The sequence below is a fragment of the Rhipicephalus sanguineus genome, chromosome 8 (genome assembly GCF_013339695.2).
Source record: "Rhipicephalus sanguineus isolate Rsan-2018 chromosome 8, BIME_Rsan_1.4, whole genome shotgun sequence".
Classification (NCBI taxonomy): domain Eukaryota; kingdom Metazoa; phylum Arthropoda; class Arachnida; order Ixodida; family Ixodidae; genus Rhipicephalus; species Rhipicephalus sanguineus.
Genome location: NC_051183.1, coordinates 49277308 through 49299717, shown reverse-complemented (window position 1 = coordinate 49299717; position 22410 = coordinate 49277308). Strand labels below are relative to the sequence as shown.

General features: G+C 45.9%; 1 protein-coding gene across 1 annotated transcript in view; it reads right to left on the bottom strand.

Annotated features, from left to right (window-relative positions):
• LOC119401852 (rab-like protein 2A) overlaps nucleotides 1-22410 on the bottom strand; it is a 54076-nt gene that overhangs the window by 17575 nt on the left and 14091 nt on the right. The window lies entirely within an intron of this gene.

The window sequence follows — 22410 nt, the reverse complement described above, 5'->3', positions numbered from 1 at the left end:
CGGGTATAACGTGGCAGCAGCAAGCACAGGACCGGGTTCATTGGTGGAACATGGGAGAGGCCTTTGCCCTGCAGTAGGCGCAGTAAGGCTGATAGGGATGATGATGATTTTCTTTTTTCTTCTCTTAGAAACCATGTTTAAATTTGGAACATGTTGTTATATAATGGATTCTCAGTCGGTGATTGGCGCTGCAATCAGCCTGCGTATGTACACTGTGCCCCTGGACGAATGTAATCTGTCTCCATTGGCAGATGCCGAATTTTTCAAATGCTATTCGTAGGTGTTGCTTGCAAGAGAGCTTTGCGATTTGTAGGAAGCAAACCTACCATCTTTTTGTCTAGTTAGGCCATATGCAGCCTTCCTTCGCGCGACCAAATTTCTGGAGTTCATGTTGAATGTCATTGGTTTAAGGCCGTAAATGACAAGAATCCATCAAAGTGGAATTCTATGACATCACGATTTCGCGTTCTATAAGTTTAACGCAGATTAAAGCAATGTTGTAGCCTTGCGAACTGACACTTTCAGAGGCCATGTATATTAGTGCGCCTCTATAGAAATTGCACTCCTCTAGAAGAATAAGCATGTGCTGCTGCACATAAGGTAGAAAATTTTCCATTCATGACTAGTGACACACCAGTGTCGCTAAATCAGAAAGTCTACAACCCTCGCGTACACGCATACTGCCAGCCTTGACACTTGAGGAAGAAACTTGGAGAAAGCAAATAAACCCAGGAAGAAGTTAAGAACAGCGCAACGTGGAATGGAACCGTAGCGATTAACCTGACATTAACAGACGGGAAGACTGTGTGAATCAGCGAAAAAAGAGGGGTTGTTGATATTTATTTGGCACCAACAAAAATGACAGGACCGGATCTGTAGCTGAGTCAAATTAATCTGTTTACGTCACTGAAATGTTCTTTGCGTACTGCCATGTATTCGACACTCTTGCGACATTCTTCGTGTAAAAATGAATTCTTCGGCGCCTAAACTTTGCTCAAAAGGCCGCACTTCAACCTAAGAAAAATTCGCTATAACAAAGTTACCTGCGAATTTTACCGACTTCGTTGTATCGAGGTTTGTGAGGAAACCATCCTACATATAAAAACACCAGTGGACATATTTGCCAACTTTATTGTTTGATAGTGACGTGAACAGCGCGCGAAACACACAAGGACGAAAAACCGACGAGGACAGCGCTAGTCCTCGTCGGTTTTTCGTCCTTGTGTGTTTCGCGCGCTGTTCACGTCACAATGGAATACCAAGCAACCCGGTCACACACCTTGCTTCAGTTTATTGTTTGAAGTGCGAAACCCTGCAAGAAGGAAAGGTCCCTGTCGTTTTTCATGGACAACTTTGCACTCGCCCGCTACAACGACCTGAGTCAGCCAACCACCCGGTAAAGTTCGTGTTCACATTTGGTGGTGGGCATGAATACAGTGAATGTGGTCTCGGAAACCAACAGTGTGTGCCACAGCCACCGCAATGGGATTGTCCCTACGAATACTCAAAACAATAAGGCAATGCGTACCCTCTCAGCAGTTTTCGTAGTTTTGAACTCCTTCGTTGGATATCCACTTTCGTAGTGCCAGGATTTCCAGTAAATATTTTTTTCGAGCTCAAAAAATGGTGCTACAGTTTCTCTTGAGTCGACTATTATGGTGACATTTCGTCCGTCTTCGTTGCCATCAACGGGTTCCGTCGTAGTGGCCGCCGATAATCAGCAAATAAACCAATTCCTGCCAGGACCGAACGCAGTTTCACACCGTAGAAATGAACTATTTCTGCAGTAAGCCGCGTGTCTTCTTTTTATCACGCGCAAGCATAAAATGCACTTCCATTAGTATTCGACAAGTCACCAATATTCTGATATCAAAAAGAAATCAGACACCTGATATAAAATACATGTCAACCATTAATGAAACCAGTCATATGTATATTATACACTAAGTCCTAATGAAAAACTCCCTTCTAAAAAGAAAGCGATGTGACCAACAAAAAGAAACAGGCGCTTAAAGCATATAATCAACGTAATGCGGGTTGTAAAGTTCATAAAAATCGGCTATATTCATAAAAGCAAAAAGAGAAAAAAGCATTCAGTGTCATGCTTAGCTTTAATAATATTCCTCCTCAAAGAAGACAAATTGCTTCAATTAAGCCCTTAACCACATTGCGTTGTGTCTACACGTCTGAATTGTGCAAACGAGCATCACACATCATTATCATTCTATATTCTGAATGCTGCCGTCATCGCACCAGTGTCGTTGCAGTGTTTCCGCCATCGTCGTGCTATCATGGTGTCTTAGAAAACATCGAAATGTTAATTTATTCGGCCATTAATGGCGTTTGTAGACGTTAGCAGTATAATCTGGGGCTTGCACTAGATCTGTACTGCCCACGAAATATATTCCGAGATATATTCATTTAAAGTGCAATAACATTCGATGGTTCCGGGAAACATTGCTTTGGAAACAACTGTTCGCCGTCTATCTAATAAATTATAGCTCATATTCAGGGCAGTATTGAAAGGGCCGCGAATCATGTATCCAACATTATTTTCTTATAAAAAAAGCGGCTCTGTTAAAGTGGAGCGACCGACAGGAACAGAGATTTCAAATATCTTATTTCAGTGACCGAGATTTTCAATGTATTTAAAGCTAGGGAATTCAGGAAAGTGAATGTTTATGGAAAGGAAAGTTTAATGTAAAAGTCTTCCGCATGAACAATGAGAACTATTCCTTTGTATCTCGAACGTAAGCAGGAATGATTTCTTTCATGTACTTCCTGTCATGTAGTTGCCTTACCATTTAATACACTGTTTTTATTTCTTTATATTTAAGACACCAAGAAAGATCGTTTGAGCTCGCTCAGTTCCGTCGTATCTGTTTGTCAGTATGCACAAGCGTACTATTGTGGTGATACTGATTTTGTGTAACATCGTGCCGCTAATCGCAGGGTTCAAATTGTGGAGTAAGTTTTCAATTATTTCTATTTAGCAAAAATTAGGTGATGGCTCTAACGTTACACTTATAAATTGCTCTAGTAGCTAGATTTAGAACAAGCTGTGTAGTTTGAAGAAATTGAGAAAAATATTTTTGTGAATGCTTCGACCGATTCCCACTTAAGAAGTGCCTTTTCGGAAAGTGGTGCAACTTGCGAAGAGAATAACAGCTATCATGTCCCTATTCGCGTTTCAATTGGTTTTAGTCTGCTGCCTTCCATGCTTGGCATTGTTATCACCTTGCTGCCGTGGTGCCAGTAAGTGTTCTAATATCAGACAAACTACCGTCCTTAAGCCTAATCTTCTTTCTTGAGAAACCGGCTCATCGTGCAGTGTTGCTGTGCACATAAATATTTTTGCGATTGGTGTTATGAAATTTATCGCTTTACTGCAAACGTAAATGACTGATAAGAAACGTCTGTGCGCGTAAAATTGGCGTTTCAACCTATTGTAAAATGCCTATTCCAAGGATAGTTGCGAAGTTCCCACTACGCCATTTATCTTCTTTTTGCGAATTGGCCAAGTACTCACTACGCGTCCCTAAGGCAACACGCGCACCGCCGCAGCTGCACACTTTGTGGATGTTGTTGCTGATGATGAAGATTAATTATGCATGTGGCTTTGTAATTGGTGGGCCTTTAAACTAACCACTCGTTGCGCAATTCACATGTTTTGAAGCCTTGTGTGATTCTACGCTTCTGCCACGCAATATTACAATGCGTGAAGGGTATTCCCCGCACAACATGACATTCCTATAGGTTTTTTTTTTTGCTTTCGAAACAGTTTGAAGCACGGGCGCGGCTCTGTCGCAGAACACCTGCTTGCCACGAAGAAGTCGTGGGTTTGATTCCAACCCAAACTGCAGATTTATTTATTATTCCTTAATTTTCATTTAGAATTTTCGCTCCCAACCAACGACGCCGACGCCGACACTGGAATTTCTGCGAAAGGAGCTTTTTAATGCTATCGCGTTAAAAAGCCTAAATAAATTCGTCTTAAATTGACCTTTAACTATTAAGTACGTGTTCGTATAAATTATGAGTGATGAACGGGTGTCAAAGTTCTCAGGCGATCATCTAATCTGTATGCGCGTGTTTTATGATATTGTTTAAAAGCTTTTATTCGAGGGTGAATCACTGATAGGTATTTTACTCACTGCGTCATTATGACACGATATCGGAAGACCAAACATAAACAACGGATATGCTGCTGAGATTGAGCCATTCGAGAACAGGAGTGATGGGAGATTACATGAATACTGCCGCTAGATTGTACGAGAACAGGAGAGTCCTTGGAACGAGCTTCGAAAAGTGTAGCCCAAACAGGGTCAATCCGCTTGTGGCGCTGCGATCGGTAGTCTGCAATGTGTCGTCGTTTAAGAGTTTCGCGCGGCTCTGCCGAAGTGGTGCAGGGGTAGAATGGCCGTTTCCACTCAAAAGGCCCGGGTTCCAATCGCAGCTTTAAAAGGTGGGTTTTATTCTCAGTGTCACCTTTTATAGCTGTGTAGGTTTTCCTTTGTTTCTTAAAACAAGCTTCCTTTGCTACGTGTTGCTTCAAAAAGTAACTCAAAATGTGAAGTAAAATAGAAGAAATTTGGCAGTGTGTGTGTGTGTGTGTGTGTGTGTGTGTGTGTGTGTGTGTGTGTGTGTGTGTGTGTGTGTGTGTGCGCGCGCTGTGTGCGCGTTCGCGTTTTGAATTGAAATATGGCACTTTCTTGTTGAAACGCAGGCTGGCTTGGATTCGGAAGGAAGCGTACGACTACTACACTTCGACCAAGTATGTGTACTTCACACTACTATACCATAATCCATTGCGAGTTATCCAGGTGGCCGTGATCTTGTTTAAAGTTTGAATTATAAATCACTGCCCAAATAGGACATCCAACTGTTCCCTAAAGAGTTACGAACAGCTGAATTGTGGCATATCTTGGGGTGTCACGTTGTTATTCGTGACAGACGAAACAACCGTACAAATAAAAAAATACATATTTCTCAACCTAATGCTGATATTTCGACGGCACACATACGTCGCGCAGAACCGTGTTCTCGTATTTTGCCAGTCTAACGAAATACTGCCGTACAAGCACAGCGCCGACCGAAATAACTTGTATAGGCTGTATGCTGGCATGGTCAAATAAGTCGAAAGCATTTTTAAAGGACAATAAGAAAAGTGCACATTTACGCTTCGTAGAGAGGTCATGTGCAAGAATGCCGTGAATCAAGCAAAAGTGAAGTAGTGACAGAATTAACAGAAAGGGTGCGTCTACAAGCGTAAACCCCGCCACTCATGTGAGCTGTGTTGCACGAGAAAAAGTTACGCGTGGCTTTAACTTACTTAACGTCGTAAACACAAAAGGAGAGCGGAGCTGAGGGGAAGCCTCAGCGATGCAGAGCGAAACAATGCAAAGGTAAACAAAGTATATCATCGTATAGGAAGGTATATATGGTTTATGCATCGCCATCCGCCATCTCAACAACCGCTATTCTAAGGTTTTGATGTTGCTATTACTTGGCTATCACTAATGCTTGACTGCCCGCCACTGTGGTCTAATGGTTATGGTGCTCGACTGCTGGTTCGTGCAGGCGCAGTAGGGGTGGTCACGCCGCACACCACCACCGGATTGAACTCCGCCATAAGATGCTTCGCATCTAAAAAAAATTAGCGCAGCTTGCACCAAGTCGCGCAAAGCTGGGTCACAGCAGAGCTTGTAGACTGCTGATGGAGTTGTGCAGGGCATTTGTTATACACATTTATTATATTAAACGTAGCATCTCTCGGTCAACGTTTTTATTGCATCCCATGGTGGACATATCGGCGCACGTGTTCTGGGGAGCGAAGCAGAAGACGAAGAGGACGAAGTTGAAGAATATAACGAAGAGAGCGCGTGCCGGTACATGAAGATGACAGTTTTCCTTACAGCACACGGCAAACTAGACATGCTATACTGTACTGTACATTGGCTATGCTTTCTCTCTTTTTTTTCTAGTCAGCTTTCTTGTGCCTCTTGCTTTCAAACTCTTTCTCTATCTGTCTATTTCTGTCTTTTTCTCTCTGTTTTTCCTCTCTTTCTTTTTTGTTTTCTACTTCTCTACATGTCTTTAGTTCTCTATATCTCTCTTTGTGTAGTCGGTCTCTCGCCTTATATCTTTTTCTCTGATTCTTCGCTTTCTTATTTCTTTCGATCTTTCTCTTTCTCTTTGCAGTCGGCCTCTCACCTTCAATTTTTTTCTCTGTTTCTTCCCTTTATTTCACTCTACTTCTCTGCTTCTATTTCTTTCTCTCGCTCTTTGTTTTATCCGGTTTTCCGAATTAACGAGGGCAGAATAAACGAGCTTTTACTGTACCCTATACATGTCTATACTGTGCTTTACCCTCTCACTTCCTCCTCACCCTCATATAACTCTCCACGTTTACTTCTCTTTCCCACTCCCTTGCTATGCTATACTTTTCTCGCTACCCTCCTTCTTCTCTCCTTCTCACACACTACTTCTCCTCAGCCTCACTTCCTTTTCCCACCTCCTCACTATACTACAATATAGAGCTGTGCACGGGCCGTATTTCCGAGCCCGAGCCCGGCCCGGGCCCGCTGACTCTGTCGAAGGCCCGCCCGAGCCCGACGGCAAAGGGCTGCGAGCCCGCCCGGCCCGGCCCGACGTACGAAAACACAAACCCGGGCCCGGCCCGGCCCGGCCCGGCTTTTTGAAGGTTCGCTGCGAAAACAAAGCATCGTTTTCCGGTAATTTGGCATTTTATTGAGCATATCGAATATGATCAAACGACACACGACGAACAGTCTCTATTACACAGATTACAAATTGTCGTGCAAAAACAGCAAGCAGTTCAACGATTCCGGCTTCAACGACGTGCGGCGCTTTTGCATTATGTAGCCCGCCGAACTGAAGTTACGTTCGCTGCTTGCACTCGTCGCCGGAATTGCTAATGTCTTTTTGCGAGCCTGGCAAGCTTGGGAATTTTATTTGCATTGCATACCTGCGACAGCGCGGCACTTTTGCTGTACAAGTAGACGGCCTCATGCCAGCAACAATGGAGTTCTCTTGCCAAAGCCGTCACGTGTATGGCGTATGCCCATGCGAGCGTCAGCTTGCACGAAGGTGATCTACGTCGGGTCGCTCGTCGCTGTCGCGTGCATTTTCACTCATATGGGGCATAGCCTTAAATCTAACACGAACAGTCGCGTGGCGCCGTCACTAGCTCAGGTGGTGTTACTTCTCTGTTTGTCGGAGTGCAACAGAGGCAGTGCTTTACCTGCTCCCCTTTTGTTTAAAGTAGCGAATGGAAAGGAAAAGCGGTAAAGGGCGGTCGCGGAAAAGGCGCTCTATGCGTGCTGGAAAACAATTCCCGCTCATTCTCTATATTTCGGGCTTGAGTCGGGCTTTGCGCCGGGCCCGAGCCCGGCCCGATAAAACTCCAAGTAGCCCGAGCCCGGCCCGGGCCCGAGGTGAAAATACGTCGGCCCGCCCGAGCCCGGCCCGCGGGCCGGGTCGGGCTCGGGCTTTCGGGCTACCCGGAGCCCGTGCACACCTCTACTACAATATATATGGCTGTGCTATGCTAGGAGCTGCTTGGCACATACCCGCTAGGCTAGGTATAGACAGCTACATAATTTTTTAGTGGACCGGAGGTGAGTCGTGGTTTTTGCCCAATTTCTGTGGCACATACCCGCCTCACTATGCTGCGAAGTTCAACGGCTATGGTCAAGCGCGGCCTTAAGAGCTGCTCTGCAAAGTGTCCATACAGTTCGAACGAATGGACTAGACTTCAGTAAATTATTTTAGTAGAACGCGGCATAACTGCGTGTTATAGCATAGTGGCTTTACGAATACCACTACTTCACCACTGCAATCAAACATTACATTGTTAGTACATACTAACTACTCAGTGAGTCATAAAACGCTTCGAAATGGCGCTGTTGCGTGCAACGTTTTTAGAACACTGGTTCTAAAAACGTTGGTTGCGTATGCCAAGCAAATGCCCTTATCCCTCGTGTTCAAAATGTTCGAAGGTGCGAGCTGCGTTTGCACAGTAGGGGTAAGGTCGAGGAGAATCGGCCTCTCTTCGTTATCAAAGTTGGGTTGATTTTGTTATAACGCTATAGCATCTTCACAGAGATTTAATATTTACGACTCACTGGATATTACAGCGAGCAGGTGAGCCAAATGAAAAAGGTTGTATTGGAAGTACGGTAGTATCTAGTGACAGTGGATTGCTGACCATGGTTCTGCGATATCTTTGCCATCCATGACCGCTACATATATCAAGACGTCGCAATACCGCAGAACAACGATAATGCATTAATGCACAAGAGAATGAGTTACACGGGAAATTCCTTCGATTATACAAAACGCGTAGCATGGGGAAAGAATGCTAAATATTATATGCGAGGCAAGCAGAATATATTCGCGGCGACTGAGACACGTATTTGGCGCTATCGAAGGCTGATAGCCGAAAGAAGTACGATATTGCTTTCTGAGTGTTCATGGGTTGTGAAGTATATGGTATGATACTTCACCACTGAACTGTTTTACTGCGCAACGTAGAACTGTGCGTCAAACTTCTTTAATATAGACAGGATAGCGTGTGGCTATGTACAAAAGCTTATCATGTACGCACTGTACATAGACTGTGCAGAAAAAGAAGTTCATTTCGCCTTCGAGTCCTCTTAGGCGAATGCATAGGAGACTCGAAGGCTAAAGGCTGTTCGCCTTTAGCCCTTGCCCCTGCAGTGGGCTCTGTATTCTGCTTACTGTGAACGAAGTACTGCTACTACTCTGTGAGTTTCTTTTTTTGTTTTCGTGCACATATATTTTTAGCAGAGCATGTATTTTTCTGACACATATAACACTTCTCTATTGTTAATACGGCGAAGACGTCGTTGCGCTTTCCTGTGGTGTGGTGAGCATTGCTGGCAAATCCATTAATTACTTCCCAACGTTTACCACTTGAAGCATCGCTGGAGAAAGTGTCTTTAAAAGCAATCCTGCAGGATAAATTCATAACCATTTCATGCATACACAGTTTACTAAGCGATTCTTCACATGCGCATCGCTAGGCATTGTTATACGTTAAGTCGCCCACGTACAACGCTCTTCGAGTGATCGACAACATGTCCACGGCGAAGCCAACGACCCGATACTTGTTTTTTCACCTTCTTTAATATTGCAATATGCACCTGATTGCGCACGAAGTTTTACTTAGAGACCAGCTTTTAGGGATTGAAGCTTATTAATTACCATAAACGCATTGCTAAAACAACTTGCTTTTTTTGTATTTGCAGCGCCTCCTAGTAGAAGCAACTACACCAGGCCAAGTGAGTGAAGAACAAAATATTCCTTTTATGCTTGAGGTTAAAGTGCATTCTGAAGTATTGATACTAAATGCCTGCTGACGAAAAATTTGCATATTACGCTGTTAAGCACCTTGCTTAAAGGGTATTTATTATTGCTTTCTCTGGAAAGTTTACGCGTAGGTTCTGGTGAACTATTTATGGTGATGAGCTCATACATATCAGTGTAAGAAAGGTGAAGCCAGGTGGTGTGAGAACGCAAACATTAACATGTGCCATAATTTTTACAAGGTAGAATGTTTTTTCTCGATCGCTGGAGACGCTGTCTTTATCTGACAAACGAATGACATGATATTTTATGCTGGGTAGAGCTTTCGAAAATATCGAGATAAAACATTGTGGTTTACTAACCATCCAACTTTGGTGGCATTAGGCGCACGCTACTTGGGATACGTGCCCTATACTGTTAGAAGAGCAGCGTTTTGAAACTGGGCAGTGTGCGGTTTAACGGTAGAGGAAAGCTGAATGAGAGAATTGCCATGTTGTCCGCATGGAAGTCGGGGAGGAACAATGTTCAAACTATTTTGTGCCGCTGTTATGCCGTAAAGTAATGTATGTCACGAGTAGGCTATGTAGATGAGGCGATTGACAGGAGACAAGTACTAATAGTGCCGAGATGGTGGGGCTGTTTCCTCTACCGCTTCCATAGAAAAATAACATAACAGCACCGAAATAAATAAATGGGCTACCAGAAATAAATAAAATTGTATGTGAACGAAAAAAAAACCTTTTTTGTCGAACATAAAGTGTCACATGAATTGACGATTGGGTGCGTATATGCAGGCTGTTCTGTATTCAGAAAACACACCTGAAAACACTAAACATGGATTTCCTAACACAATGCATATGTTTCGGTATAAATATGGTTGAAGGACACAAAGCGTACGGTGGCGTGGTAAATAAAGATAAGAGGTGTGTCGCTTGCAAACAGCTAGAAGTGCGATCGAATCAAGAGTCTGTAGCAGTTAAAGTGATACTGTTTAACGTGCCGGTCACGATCCCCTCACTGTACTAACCACTCGAACACTGCTTATAACTCGAAGAGATGGACAAATAAACTTGTCGTTCAGCCTTCTCAGCCGTACATTTAACAGACGATCAACAGCCGACCCGCCTTGCGATTCAGGAAGTAGAACAATGTAAAACTTGCTGTGATGTTATTGTGAGATTCCGCTGAATAATAATGAAAAATAACTTCTATAGCACCACGCGCCAGCCGTATTTCACGTATTATCACAGACAATAACAAGATAGATTTAAAAATAAAGAGAAAGAGACAAAGAGAAAGAGACAAAGAGGAAGAAAAAGAGGAACAAAGAAGGAGTAAAATAAGGAGAAAAAAGGCAGGCCGCCTAGCTCCGCTTTTCCTTCAGACTTGGCGCTTGTGGAAAGCTGCCTTATTTTTTTCGTATTTCGGCTACACTGGCTCAAATAAATTTCCTGAAACTTGGTACGTCATACCTCTGTACCCCTGAGAGGATATCTATTTGATTCTTCAGCTAATAAGAACCATGCAAATCCTAACAGACGCTGCTAAATTTTATGAGAACACCGGAGAGTCCGCGCGGGAACTTGGAGGTGGTCAAAGTGCGTTGGCGGGCTAGCTGGTTGTTCATGCTAAGTTTCTACGCGACTGGAGGTGATGTAATCACCTGTATTTTAGTTTTACACGTATTTTCGCTTACCAAGCAGTGTAACTGGAGCTTTTAGTTTTTCAATGGGTAATGTACCAAAAATAAGAGAAAAAAGTTCTCCTTTTTAGTGCCCCTTTATTTATAGCCGCTCTAAAAATAACGCAGTCTCTCGACTGGGATGTGCCAAAAAAAAAGTCACAGTTTCGCCGCAAGGGCGAAGCAATGAATGCGATAGCAAGAAACTAATGCTATACGAAGTGAGCCTCGCCAATGGATACTCTCAGTTTGAACAGCTCTCCTGTTGCAAAGGCGGCCTAAGCAGCGAAGGAAACTAGCGTGCTTACACTCTAGTGAAAGCGTGAAACATCCCTCTTCTCCTCACCACGAGAAAACCGCGCGAGCAGACAGCGGAAGGGCAAGGTTCTCCCTGCGCAAATATAAGAAGAAGCGAGCGAGCTCGCCGACGACTTTTAAATGTGCCCGTCGCGCTCCTAGCGCCATCTGGTAATGAAGAAACGCTTATAAACGCCTGCCGTCTCTGAGTCCTGCCAGCGGTAAAGGGTGTGTATATAACGCTCGCCGTTAGCTAAGTGAAGGATCTCCGCTTTCTGGCGTAGGGGTTAGCGCCACGCGCTGTGGACCGAGAGGTCGCTCGTTCGATTCCGCGCTTCGGAGGCATTTTTCTGAATTACTTTTCTTTGGGGCTTTTGTATATATATACATACTTATACATATACGGTGCATGACGGCAGCGACGGCAAAATTCAGCCGAGACTGTCCATATAATTGCTATCGCAATAAAACTCTTACGGGAGGGACCCAATTTTCGCAGTCTTAAAGCACACCGTATTTACTAAGGGTCACCTGTGTGCACCTCGTTCAAAACTGTACTCAGCAGTTGAACGCAATGGTGAGCGGTCTTCTAAAATAAATTCAGTGTCTTGAATGTATTCTTGCTGGCACCCGGCTTCTTCTATACGAACGGCTGGGTCATTCCTATCCGGGCGCATACCTGTGTGAGCAAGAATGGTCCACTATACTATATAGTTCGTACATTCGTTCACCTTTCGCCCGATGCTTTTCCGGATGTCTTGCACACATGCGGCGGAAGTAATGGTTGCGTACGGGTACAGTGTCACGGAGCACTTAGTAGATATCTACACTCACGTAGACTTGTATTTCAGTTGCCTCATTACCGCTAGTGAACGCAGTCTTCTTGTCCTTCCTGTGTCCTTCTTATACTTCCTTATGTTTCCTCCTGCCTGCGTCTGGCCCCAGAGCTCTCAGCATGGGCATATGTTGCTAAAGTACGGTATGCAATTGTGCGTCATTATCGGGCCACGCCGGCTGGTCGCTGTTAGTGTTAGAAAAGATAGGCCTTAGCTGCGCATTATACTCCTGTGTCGAGAGGAAGGGGTTAATAGCGGGAATGGGTTGGCCCTTCAAGGCCATAGCTACGAGATTTAGTTCACATTTTCTACTGATGGAGGGCAACGGACAAAAACACGAAAAGTTTAACTAACGCACCAACGACAGATTCGCTGAAAAAATATGCCACCATGTGTTTGGAACCGTTACGTGAGACTTTCGCGTTACTTTTCCATTGTCACGAGAGAAGTTAGCGTTACGCAATGCTTACGTGCATTGGAAGTGACACAGAACATCAATATTTTTGTCTTGATGAGGAGCGTTAAATATATTGACGGAAACTGGTTTCCTCCCTCTGTTTTTCTCTTTATCTTCAAGTAAATGTTCTAAGTTCATGTTCATTTTTTCTTCATACAGCATGTCGATATGAAAGCTGTATTTATCCAAAGAGTAAGTGCTTTTAGCGTGAGATCACGTGACCTATTCCTGTAGAAACGGCGGTCATGCGCCCTAACACATCACTGTTTTCTTTTAAAATTCATGTATATGATTAATGGGAAAGAAACACAGTACTGACGACACTAAAATTGCTGTGGTTATTGTGATTAGTAGTGTTTCCTTTCCACTATTTTACGGCGAAGTAGATAGTGCGACTACAAAGCATCTCGTACCATCTCATGCCAGATTTAGAACATCCGTTTATTGGTTAGCTATAATCACAGCACATACCATTTTAAAACGTTGGCTCAATAGGAATGCGGCGCATTTGTGGCTAGTAACCTGGCAACATTTAGTTAATATGTGAATCTTTCTTTAAGACTACTGACTATAACTGTGGGCCGCGGCAGTTGCATTTCGATGGAGACGAAATGGTAGAGGCCCGTGTACTGTGCGATGTCAGCGCACGTTAAAGAACACCAAATCGTCAAAATTTCCGGAGCCCTTCATTACGGCGTCCCTCATAATCATACCGTGGTTTTGATGTGTAAATCCCCACATATCATTATTATTATATTACAACTGTGTTAAGAGTGGTGCACTAAAGGGACCTTGAAATTGATTAGTACGCATGTGTCCATCGCACTTACTTCATATGTAGTCTGCATTTACCCTATACTCATTGTATAACCTGTATATATTATATGTCACTGGACTTGCCATTTGTTCATGACTAACTTCCTGTACCACCCTGCTAAAATCACCAAATGGTGATTGCAGTATCTATAAATACAAATAAAAACCTCATTAAAACAACCAAAGCTGTTTCATCGACGTGTTTAATGTGGGTTTTTTCAAAGCTTCATAAAAGATTCATAGTGGTGATCACACACTGCACCAGTTACCATGCGTTCACACCAATTCTTAATAAAAAAGGAACACTGCTAGTGTGAAAGGAAATCCTTGGAAATTAAGTGTTCTCGATTGTTTAACCACGTACATAACATTTGTCGGGAGGCCTTACCCGACTTCCGGACATAGATTGAGTGAATGCGAGATGTTTACTATGAAAGAAGTACGTCTCACCAGATTTTAACCGTAATATGCTCGAAATGCGAAACTTTGGCAACAATACCTTGATTTGGGCTAGTTGGTCTATCATTAGAGGATACTTGAAAAGCGCAAACGACGAAGACGAAACAAAGTGCTGTTGTATGTGTTCCGTCTTCGTCGTTTGCGCTTGTCAAGTATCGTCCAACAAAACTTTTGTCTCTTACCGCCTCAAGGTGCTAATCTGCTTCTTTATTTGTTTACAGTGTGTTATTGCCGGATACCAACGGTGTTAGGATACATACGCTACTCGGAAGGAAGTTCTCCTTGGTATTACAACAGTACAACAAGGACTTGCGAACAAAGCCCTCGGGCCGTCAACGCTTGCAATAGCTTTAATAGTAAACGACACTGTCTGAATAATTGCGAAAACGCTGCGAGTTGGCTCCGGAACAACTCGATAAGACGTAGATATGTGAGTTGATATTTTCTGAAGGCTGATTCCTGTAAAACAGTGGATTACTCATTGGAAGAGACCATCACTTTTTTGTGATTTGCTTGCAGCATCCGATAATCTACTAAACATGACATTTAGGCGCTTAAAGAACAGACACAGCGAGAAACAGACACACAGAGCGCCATGTGTGTTAGACACCATAACACACCTGGCGCACTGCGTGTTTCTCGCTGCGTCTGTTGTTTTAGCGCCTGAATGCCGTGTTTACTAAACCGCACCAACTTACCGAAGAAGTGTTATTCCGATAATCTGTTCCTTTAAGGTGACATATTAGCAGCCATGAACACCATGCATGATGTTGTATATCTAACAAAAGAGACGTGCTATGACGCCGTTTTTTACCCCAAGGAAGCTGCCAGTATCAGTCCATACTACACCGTCTCCTTTTCTTGAGATATGACATATCAGTGATGTGCATCTCCGCCGTCTCAGTGAATGGCGGTAGCAATAACTAAAGCTTATCTATTATATACGTCAGGAAAAAAATACGGGGTAATTGTCTAGGTTTTTTTAACACGAAAGTGTTTTATGCCGGGGTCCACCAAGTACTTCCGTCACGGTTATGACGTTGATAAAATGGACGCCAACGGGTGAGAAAGAAAAAAACCACGGAAAAGATCCGCCGCTGGGAATCGAACCCACGACTTTGCGGTCGCGACGGTAAGCGCCCGACGCTCAACCAACTAAGCCAACTTGACAGATGACGGACACTTCACGACCGCGCTTTATATCTTTCACACATTCTGTCTCGCACGGTGCTCTCTGTTGGCGGTGTAGGTAGGCGGGGCGGTGCCGCCGTCTGTGAGAGGTAAAAAGAAGTAATGCGTCACGATCTACAGATCTACATTTAATAGCGCGCGTGATGTCGGAGGTCATGGTTAAAGCGCCTCGATACCCGCGAGGAACACTTGCCGCGCTGGCGTCGCCGAGGGAACCTAGACGCAGTTACGTCGTTACGTTCTTTGCCTTTCGCTTCGTGTTAGCTTGCGCCGTCTCATCGGATTAGTGCAAGTTCCACTGGTTCCACATGCACCAACGGGGTTTCTCCGCCGCCGACTGCTTCGATTGCGAGAGCACCGACTAACAAAACTGCTGCAATACGCGTTGCAAAAAGGACGCGATTTCGACGGGCGAATGCCGTGCCTTGGTGGAGCGAGACAGAGGCCAGCGGGACGCACGCGTTTGCGGCTCAAGCAGGCTCAAGCTACGAACCTCTGCCTCCCGTGTTGCTGAAGCGCAGTGTGGTAGTGTACGCATGAACACAGGCGCCGGTAACCCATTACTAGTGAGCGCACACCGTGCCGCTTCTCTCCTTAATTGACGACGTTTTGAAGAAGTGCATATCGGGTACCAGTCTTGATTATGAGCTTGTTGGTGTCATCTTTACGCGCGATTCACAATTCGCTGATTCCAAATATAGCAACCACAACGGTTTAATCATGATCATGGGCGGCGTTAGTCGTCGCGATGGAGACATGCCACTAGGCGTCAACATGGGTGCATCGACGTCAAATGGTGCTATCCGCCTCGTGCATCGGTATGGTGGCGCCACCGCTCGGCTCCCCTGGTGACTAGCGAGGAGAAAGGAAGATGTGCCCTCTCCCAACCCCCCATAGGATCCCATGCATTTTGAATCAAGTTTGCGATTTCGTTGCGCAAAAACAAACTAGCGCCATCTCTCGACAATACGCCACACCGACGACGCAACACGTCCTCTTGCTTCCACCGACTGGCCATGCTCCAAGCTAATTCCTCTCTCCACTTTCTTTTATTTCTTTCGGTGGCCGTGAGAGCGCGCGCTGTGCACTGTGCTGTAGCGTACCCGACAAGACCGGCTGGGCTCGTCGCGTCTTCCTTGAACGTTGCAACGTTAATATTGTGTTAAGGCGGTGGCCACACGTCGGACGACGAGCCCTGATTTCGTTCAGCTGCCATCTCATCAACGGCAATGTTTCAGACGCCTCAGTTGTGTACTTTTGTCCGTTGGTTGCGGGACAAGATGGCCTCCTGCAAGACCGCGTTTTTCCAAGTCAGCTGTGTGTGTAGTTCTCGGCGTCGTAGCAGTTTGATGACGCGAGGACGTCAACTGGTGCTACATCGTGGGAACCGCTGAAGTGACTGCAAGCTTGACGACATTGTGCCAGAATATTCTAGCGTACTGTACGCGCACGAATGTGCTACACTTAAAATACCGCGCTTGGCCTCGAGCGTCAACCTGGTACGCCTGTGTGCAACAGGCGTGTTGTTATCGTTGTTGCGTCGGTTAATATTGAATTGCAATTGGAATACCGTTTTGGCAAAGGTAAGTGAAGCTGTAAGTAGTTGTTCTGCTATATGCTCGCTACTCCACGAACATTACTTCTAGAATCGCATTTTATTTTGAGCTGCACGTACCAAAGGAGAATCTAGCATACGAGATACATTGCACGCGTGCGCATTTCCTATATAAATCTGAGTAATGCCACGGGTGCGCATTTCCTGTATAAGTCTGAGTAATACCATGCTCAATTTAGAGCGCATGTGTTAGAGGATTGTGGCTTCAATGGTGAAAGTGATTAGATATTCCGAATTATGTGATTGCAATGCAGTTAGAACTTTCTCATATGTTAATACGGTCTGTGAACAAAAAAAACGCTGTGTGAATGTTTGTTGGTCATTTGCTACAGTACTTTCACGCATTATTATGCAGTTGCGTGACGGCTGTTAAAACGTTCAGCAAGTTAGATTTTGGTTTTCTTGGCCTAGTTGAGTGCTACGAGTGTTGCGCGAAGATAAAATCGCGTGTCTTTTGTGCGTTTCTTAAGCAGGCATACAGCCGTAATAGTCATTGTTGTACTGTTTGGGGTGTTCAATAAAACAAGAATGCTGTTTTGTACTGCAACAATTTTTATTTCATCTGTGTTAACAGATCACGCAAACAACTTGGACACATGCACGTAAGAAACGTACGCAGTGCATCGCGCGCACGCATTAAAAAACGGGCCTGTCATTTTAAAACAAATAATATAGAACAATGGACGTAACAGACGGCATGGTTGTCTAGTGGAGCAGCGTCGGCAGTACAAATATCAAACCAGAATGAAACATGAATAGAAAAACGGAGAGTAACAGGCGCTTTACCCACGGCTTCTCTGAGCCGCGCAGATCCACCTATCGCTACCGTCCGCCGTTGGTGGCGCCACCAGTACCACTGAAAGCAGCAGCGCACGAGGCGGATAGCTGCCAAACACCAATAGACATTGTAGAAGCTCTCATATATCACTACACGATAAGCACTACTTCTGTGAAGACACGTTTCACTTTCGTGTTATACCGATTCCTATGACGGAGGGATCAGCCATGTTTTTTTTAGAACAGAGCAGGCTTTTAAGTCTACTGCATGGGCATACTCGTGGTCTTGACATTTTTGCGTACTGGCTCTCGGTTGCTATATCACATAAGTATAGGTATAATGTCCTACACGGGTAAATTCATTCTACGCCTACAATTGGCGGGTGCTGCAAAAGGTATTTGTCTTTTCGTGACGCGGTCACACTGTCTGTGGCAGAAGGGAGCATTATTTGCTGAAGGCTGCTCTAAAACACTGTGCGCGAAAGCGCGTACTGTTGTTCTTTTGGACTTGCCATGTGCAAGTCCACCTGAAATTTGATTGGGATGGCGCGTATGCATAGCAAGGCGTAGCCAGAGCATGGTCTGGAATTTATCGACAGATGCAGACAAAAAAAGCATGAGGTGGCACAAAACAAGAAGCGTTCGTGCGCCCGGCACGCGGAATTTATCAAATCTACGTATCGAGGACGTAATCATTTGGTAAAGCAAAATGACCGCGGTTTCTGGTTCCAGTAAAGTGTTCAAAATGACAAGCGTGCGGGCGAACAATGAAAACGGGCAGTTTTAAAATAGGGAACGCAAAGATAGCGTCCGTTGCTCGCGTACGCTATTTCCGTATCTTAACGTGCGTACCCAGAAGGATAGCGTACGACGCATGCGCAGTGGTGACAAACGCTAACTCAAAGCTTTGCGTACCCTATTCCAAGACTCTCTGATGCATTGTGTGGAACGGATATTCTCCAGCAACCACATACTAATTGGAATGAACGATTTTATAACGCTCTTATTCATTCAGCTAGAAGGCGACTGTATTTATTTTTATTGATATTGTACACGCTCCTCAGAAATACTGATCGTCGCGAACACTAGCCAAGTGAAAGTTGATAACAAGTGAGAGCTGCTCAGAGAAAGGTCATTACATAATTTGTAAAGCCGTAGCGATTGCAGAAACTCATCGAAACTATCAATCAGAAGGTCAAAGAGATCATGCTGACTCATTTTATAGTTTGAGTTGCCCAAAGCTTTGCTGTGCGACGCTGTAGCAAGCTCGATTTCAGCTCTGTAGGTATTCATTGTTGGATCATGATGGTTTGCTTCGCGTAACTATCAGCAAACTTCAGTACCCTTCATATTATTTGGTTCGCGGATGTAACAAGTCGCGTCTGTCCTGGTGTTTTCAAATTGTCCCCAAAAAACTCTGTGATGTTTCTTGTCGCGTGACGTCTCATTGACATATATTACAGCAATGCATAAAAAAACACACGTTACTGTTTGTTATGCCGTGGTCGACAGAGAAGTGTTTAGTATTTAATCTCGTCGTGTGCTTTACTTTCACGACGGTTGTTTATTCACACATGTCCGTACCCCGTTCAGCAATGGAAATTACCAAATACTAAAGAAAAAACTAGAAGTTGTTCCGTGTACGAATACAACCGATGAGCGAAGCTCCTTAGAAATGGGCGCAAACGACTTTGGACCTAATCTCGCTGCTGGCCTTCATGAAGGCGGTAGGGTGGGGAGCGGGTGGGAAAACCGTCTGCTGCCCTCAGTCGCGGGAACGACTGAGTGATGCAGTGCGGCGCGCGCGGCGCAGGGAGAGGGAGACAGGAGCCAGCGGTGATGCAGCGGAGAGCTTCGACGGCGGCGACGGAAAGCCGTGCGCGCTCACTGTCTTTCTGCGCCGGCGCCGGGTGGGGAGAGCGTCTGCTCTACCTTCGACAAAGCGCCCGTAGTGCGCTAGAATGATGGTTGTCATTTCACAATCCACGATAAAGGTGGTGAAAGTAAAGACGACCATTATAACTAGTTGTGCAAAGAGCTTATTTCTTTTAACCTCGAATTTCTGGTGCGCTAGAACCAAACCCCTCAAGGCCTAAACATTTCCTCTTAAATCACCGGCCACTGCAACCCAAAGCGATGCTTAAGAGATGGGAGCTTCAACGGTGACGGCGGGGTGCGGGCCTAAGGAGCCTCGCTCCTAAAAATGAGTAATTGTGTATATCAGAAAAGAGAACTACAAACGCCGACGAGTTCGCAGATTTATGGGCCAGAAAATCGCAGCAAGCATTCTCTTCAAATCTAAATAAAAAAATTACACCATCTCGCACTAAGGCTAACCATGTGTGGACGCGAAGCAGCGGGCAGATGGTTCACTTGAGCGGAGATGGTGTAATTTTTTTACGAGCTGGCTCGCCAGGTTCTTAAGCCAGGGCGAAATCCCACGCTGCAAGCTGCATCTATCCATTCAAAGCATCGTGGAAAGCGAAGACGAATGCTACACGCGTCGTGTCTTCCCTCTAGCCTGGCCGTTAATTCTCACAGGGTGAGCGGGAAACGCGGTCGACAGGCGCGCGAGAGGCGGGGAGTGTAGGAGAGGAGAGAGAGGGAGAGGAGACGCGCATGCGCTGGCGCTCATCGCGGCGCTGCGCAGGAGAGAATGAGGCGCGCGAGAGGGGGGAGAGCCTAGGAGAGGAGGTGTATGGAGAGGGTTTGCGCATGCGCAGTAGGGGTGGTCACGCCGCACACCACCACCGCCACCGGATTGAACTCCGCCATAAGCTGCTTCACATGCAACAAGCATCGCGCCACACACGGGCATGATGACCGCTAGCATCCGCTGACATAATGCTGGTGTGATGAACGCTGACAGCGCGCTGCGTGCTCTTCGTGGTACCTCTCGCTTCGGCATGCCTCTTAAACCCTGCCTAACGCGATCTAAGACATAGCGCGCGGGAAGACAACGCTTTTAATGCCTGAAGTAACCTCAATTAGGCCTATCGATCGCATAGTACACGAAAGATGGGCTGTGTGGAGGGCGTTTGATCTCAATAACGCCAAGTGTAAAACAGAGCAGAAAGCGAACGTTAGGACATGCCCCCCCCCCCCCCACACACACACACACACGTAACCGCACACCCGCTAGCGCTTGACCATGTGACCGCCGTCATTGGGTACGCAGTAAGACGGCGCCCGCCGACCTTGACGGTGCACAGGTCGTTATCATGTGGCACTTGGAATTAAGGAGGTAATTGCAACATAGCGTCTACAAAAATCCGCTTGCAGTGCCCATCGAACTGATATCATAATAAAGCTTCAGTAAGAATACGCTTTCTTTAATTGAAACTTGTGGCACTACCATGTGGACGTTTATTCAAGGTATTTTTGAAACTGCATCGAATATGTGCGTTTGATTGCTGTTACTGTGATAGCAATTATATGGACAGCCTCGGCTGGTTTTTGCCGCCGCCGTCATGCACCGTCTATATATATATATATATATATATATATATATATATAAGTAAAAAAAGAGGACGACCCATTATCAAGTTCGAACGCTTCGCTACAATTACCCCCGGGTAGGAAAAGGGAGCCACCTGGCGACCTGGCAACTAGTCACTATGAGGGGGTCGTGGTAGGGCTTCAGGTGCTCCACGTTGACAATGTCGCGCCCTCGACGGCGCATGTCCGAAGACGGTTCTATGGGTTCGATGAGGTAGTTGACCGGGGATGTGCATTCGACGACACGGTAGGGGCCTTCGTATTTGGGCAGTAGTTTGGAAGAGAGGCCAGTTGCAGTGGTAGGGACAGAGAGCCAAACGAGCGCTCCAGGGAGGAACGTGGGCGCAGAAGTGGTGTTGTCACCGCGAATGCTCTTCTGCCGCTCTTGATTATGCGTAGTGAAGGTCTTGGAGAGCTCACGACACTCCTCAGCAAGTCTGGCTGTGGCAGAAATAGGCGCACATTCAGAGCGATCCGGCTTGTATGGAAGTATCGTGTCCATGGTGTGCGACGGGTGCCTTCCGTACAGTAAGAAGAAGGGTGAAAAACCAGTAGTGCTCTGAGGGGCGGTGTTATAGGCGTAGGTGACGAAGGGCAGAATGGCATCCCAATTGGTGTGATCGGCGGCGACGTACATCGAGAGCATGTCGCCGAGCGTGCGGTTAAAGCGTTCGGTTAGGCCATTCGTCTGCGGGTGGTAAGCAGTAGTTTTGCGGTGAACAGCATGGCACTCCTTGAGAATGGCTTCCACGACTTCCGACAAGAAGACACAGCCTCGATCGCTGAGAAGCTCTTGGGGTGGTCCGTGACGCAGTATGAATCGGTGTAGTAGGAAGGAGGCAACATCGCGCGCTGTAGCCGCTGGGAGGGCGGCGGTTTCGGCGTATCGCGTTAGATGGTCAAAAGCGACGATGGCCCAGCGGTTATCAGCCGAAGTCAGAGGAAGTGGTCCGTACAAATCGATGCCCACGCGCCCAAACGGACGGTTAGGGCAAGGTAATGGTTGTAGACCTGGTGGCGACACGTGCGTTGCAGGTTTTCGGCGTTGGCAATCGAGGCAGGAGCGAACGAACTTCTGCACGTAGCGGTACATCCCTCGCCAGAAGTATCGTTGTCGAATGCGGTGGTAAGTTTTGGATACCCCAGAGTGCGCGCATTGCGGGTCAGAGTGGAAGGCCTCGCATATTTCATAACGCAGACTGCGGGGTATCACTAGTAGCCACTAGCGGCCGTCGGCGTCGTAATTGCGTCGGTGCAGTAGGTCGTCGCGAACGGCGAAATGGTGGGCTTGACGACGCAACGCGCGAGTGGATGGTGTTGCGGACGGATCAGTGAGCAAGTCGATCAGCGAGGTGATCCATTTATCCTTGCGCTGTTCGGTAGCGATGGTGTGAACGTCGATTGAAGCAACAGCTATGTGAGATACTGAGCA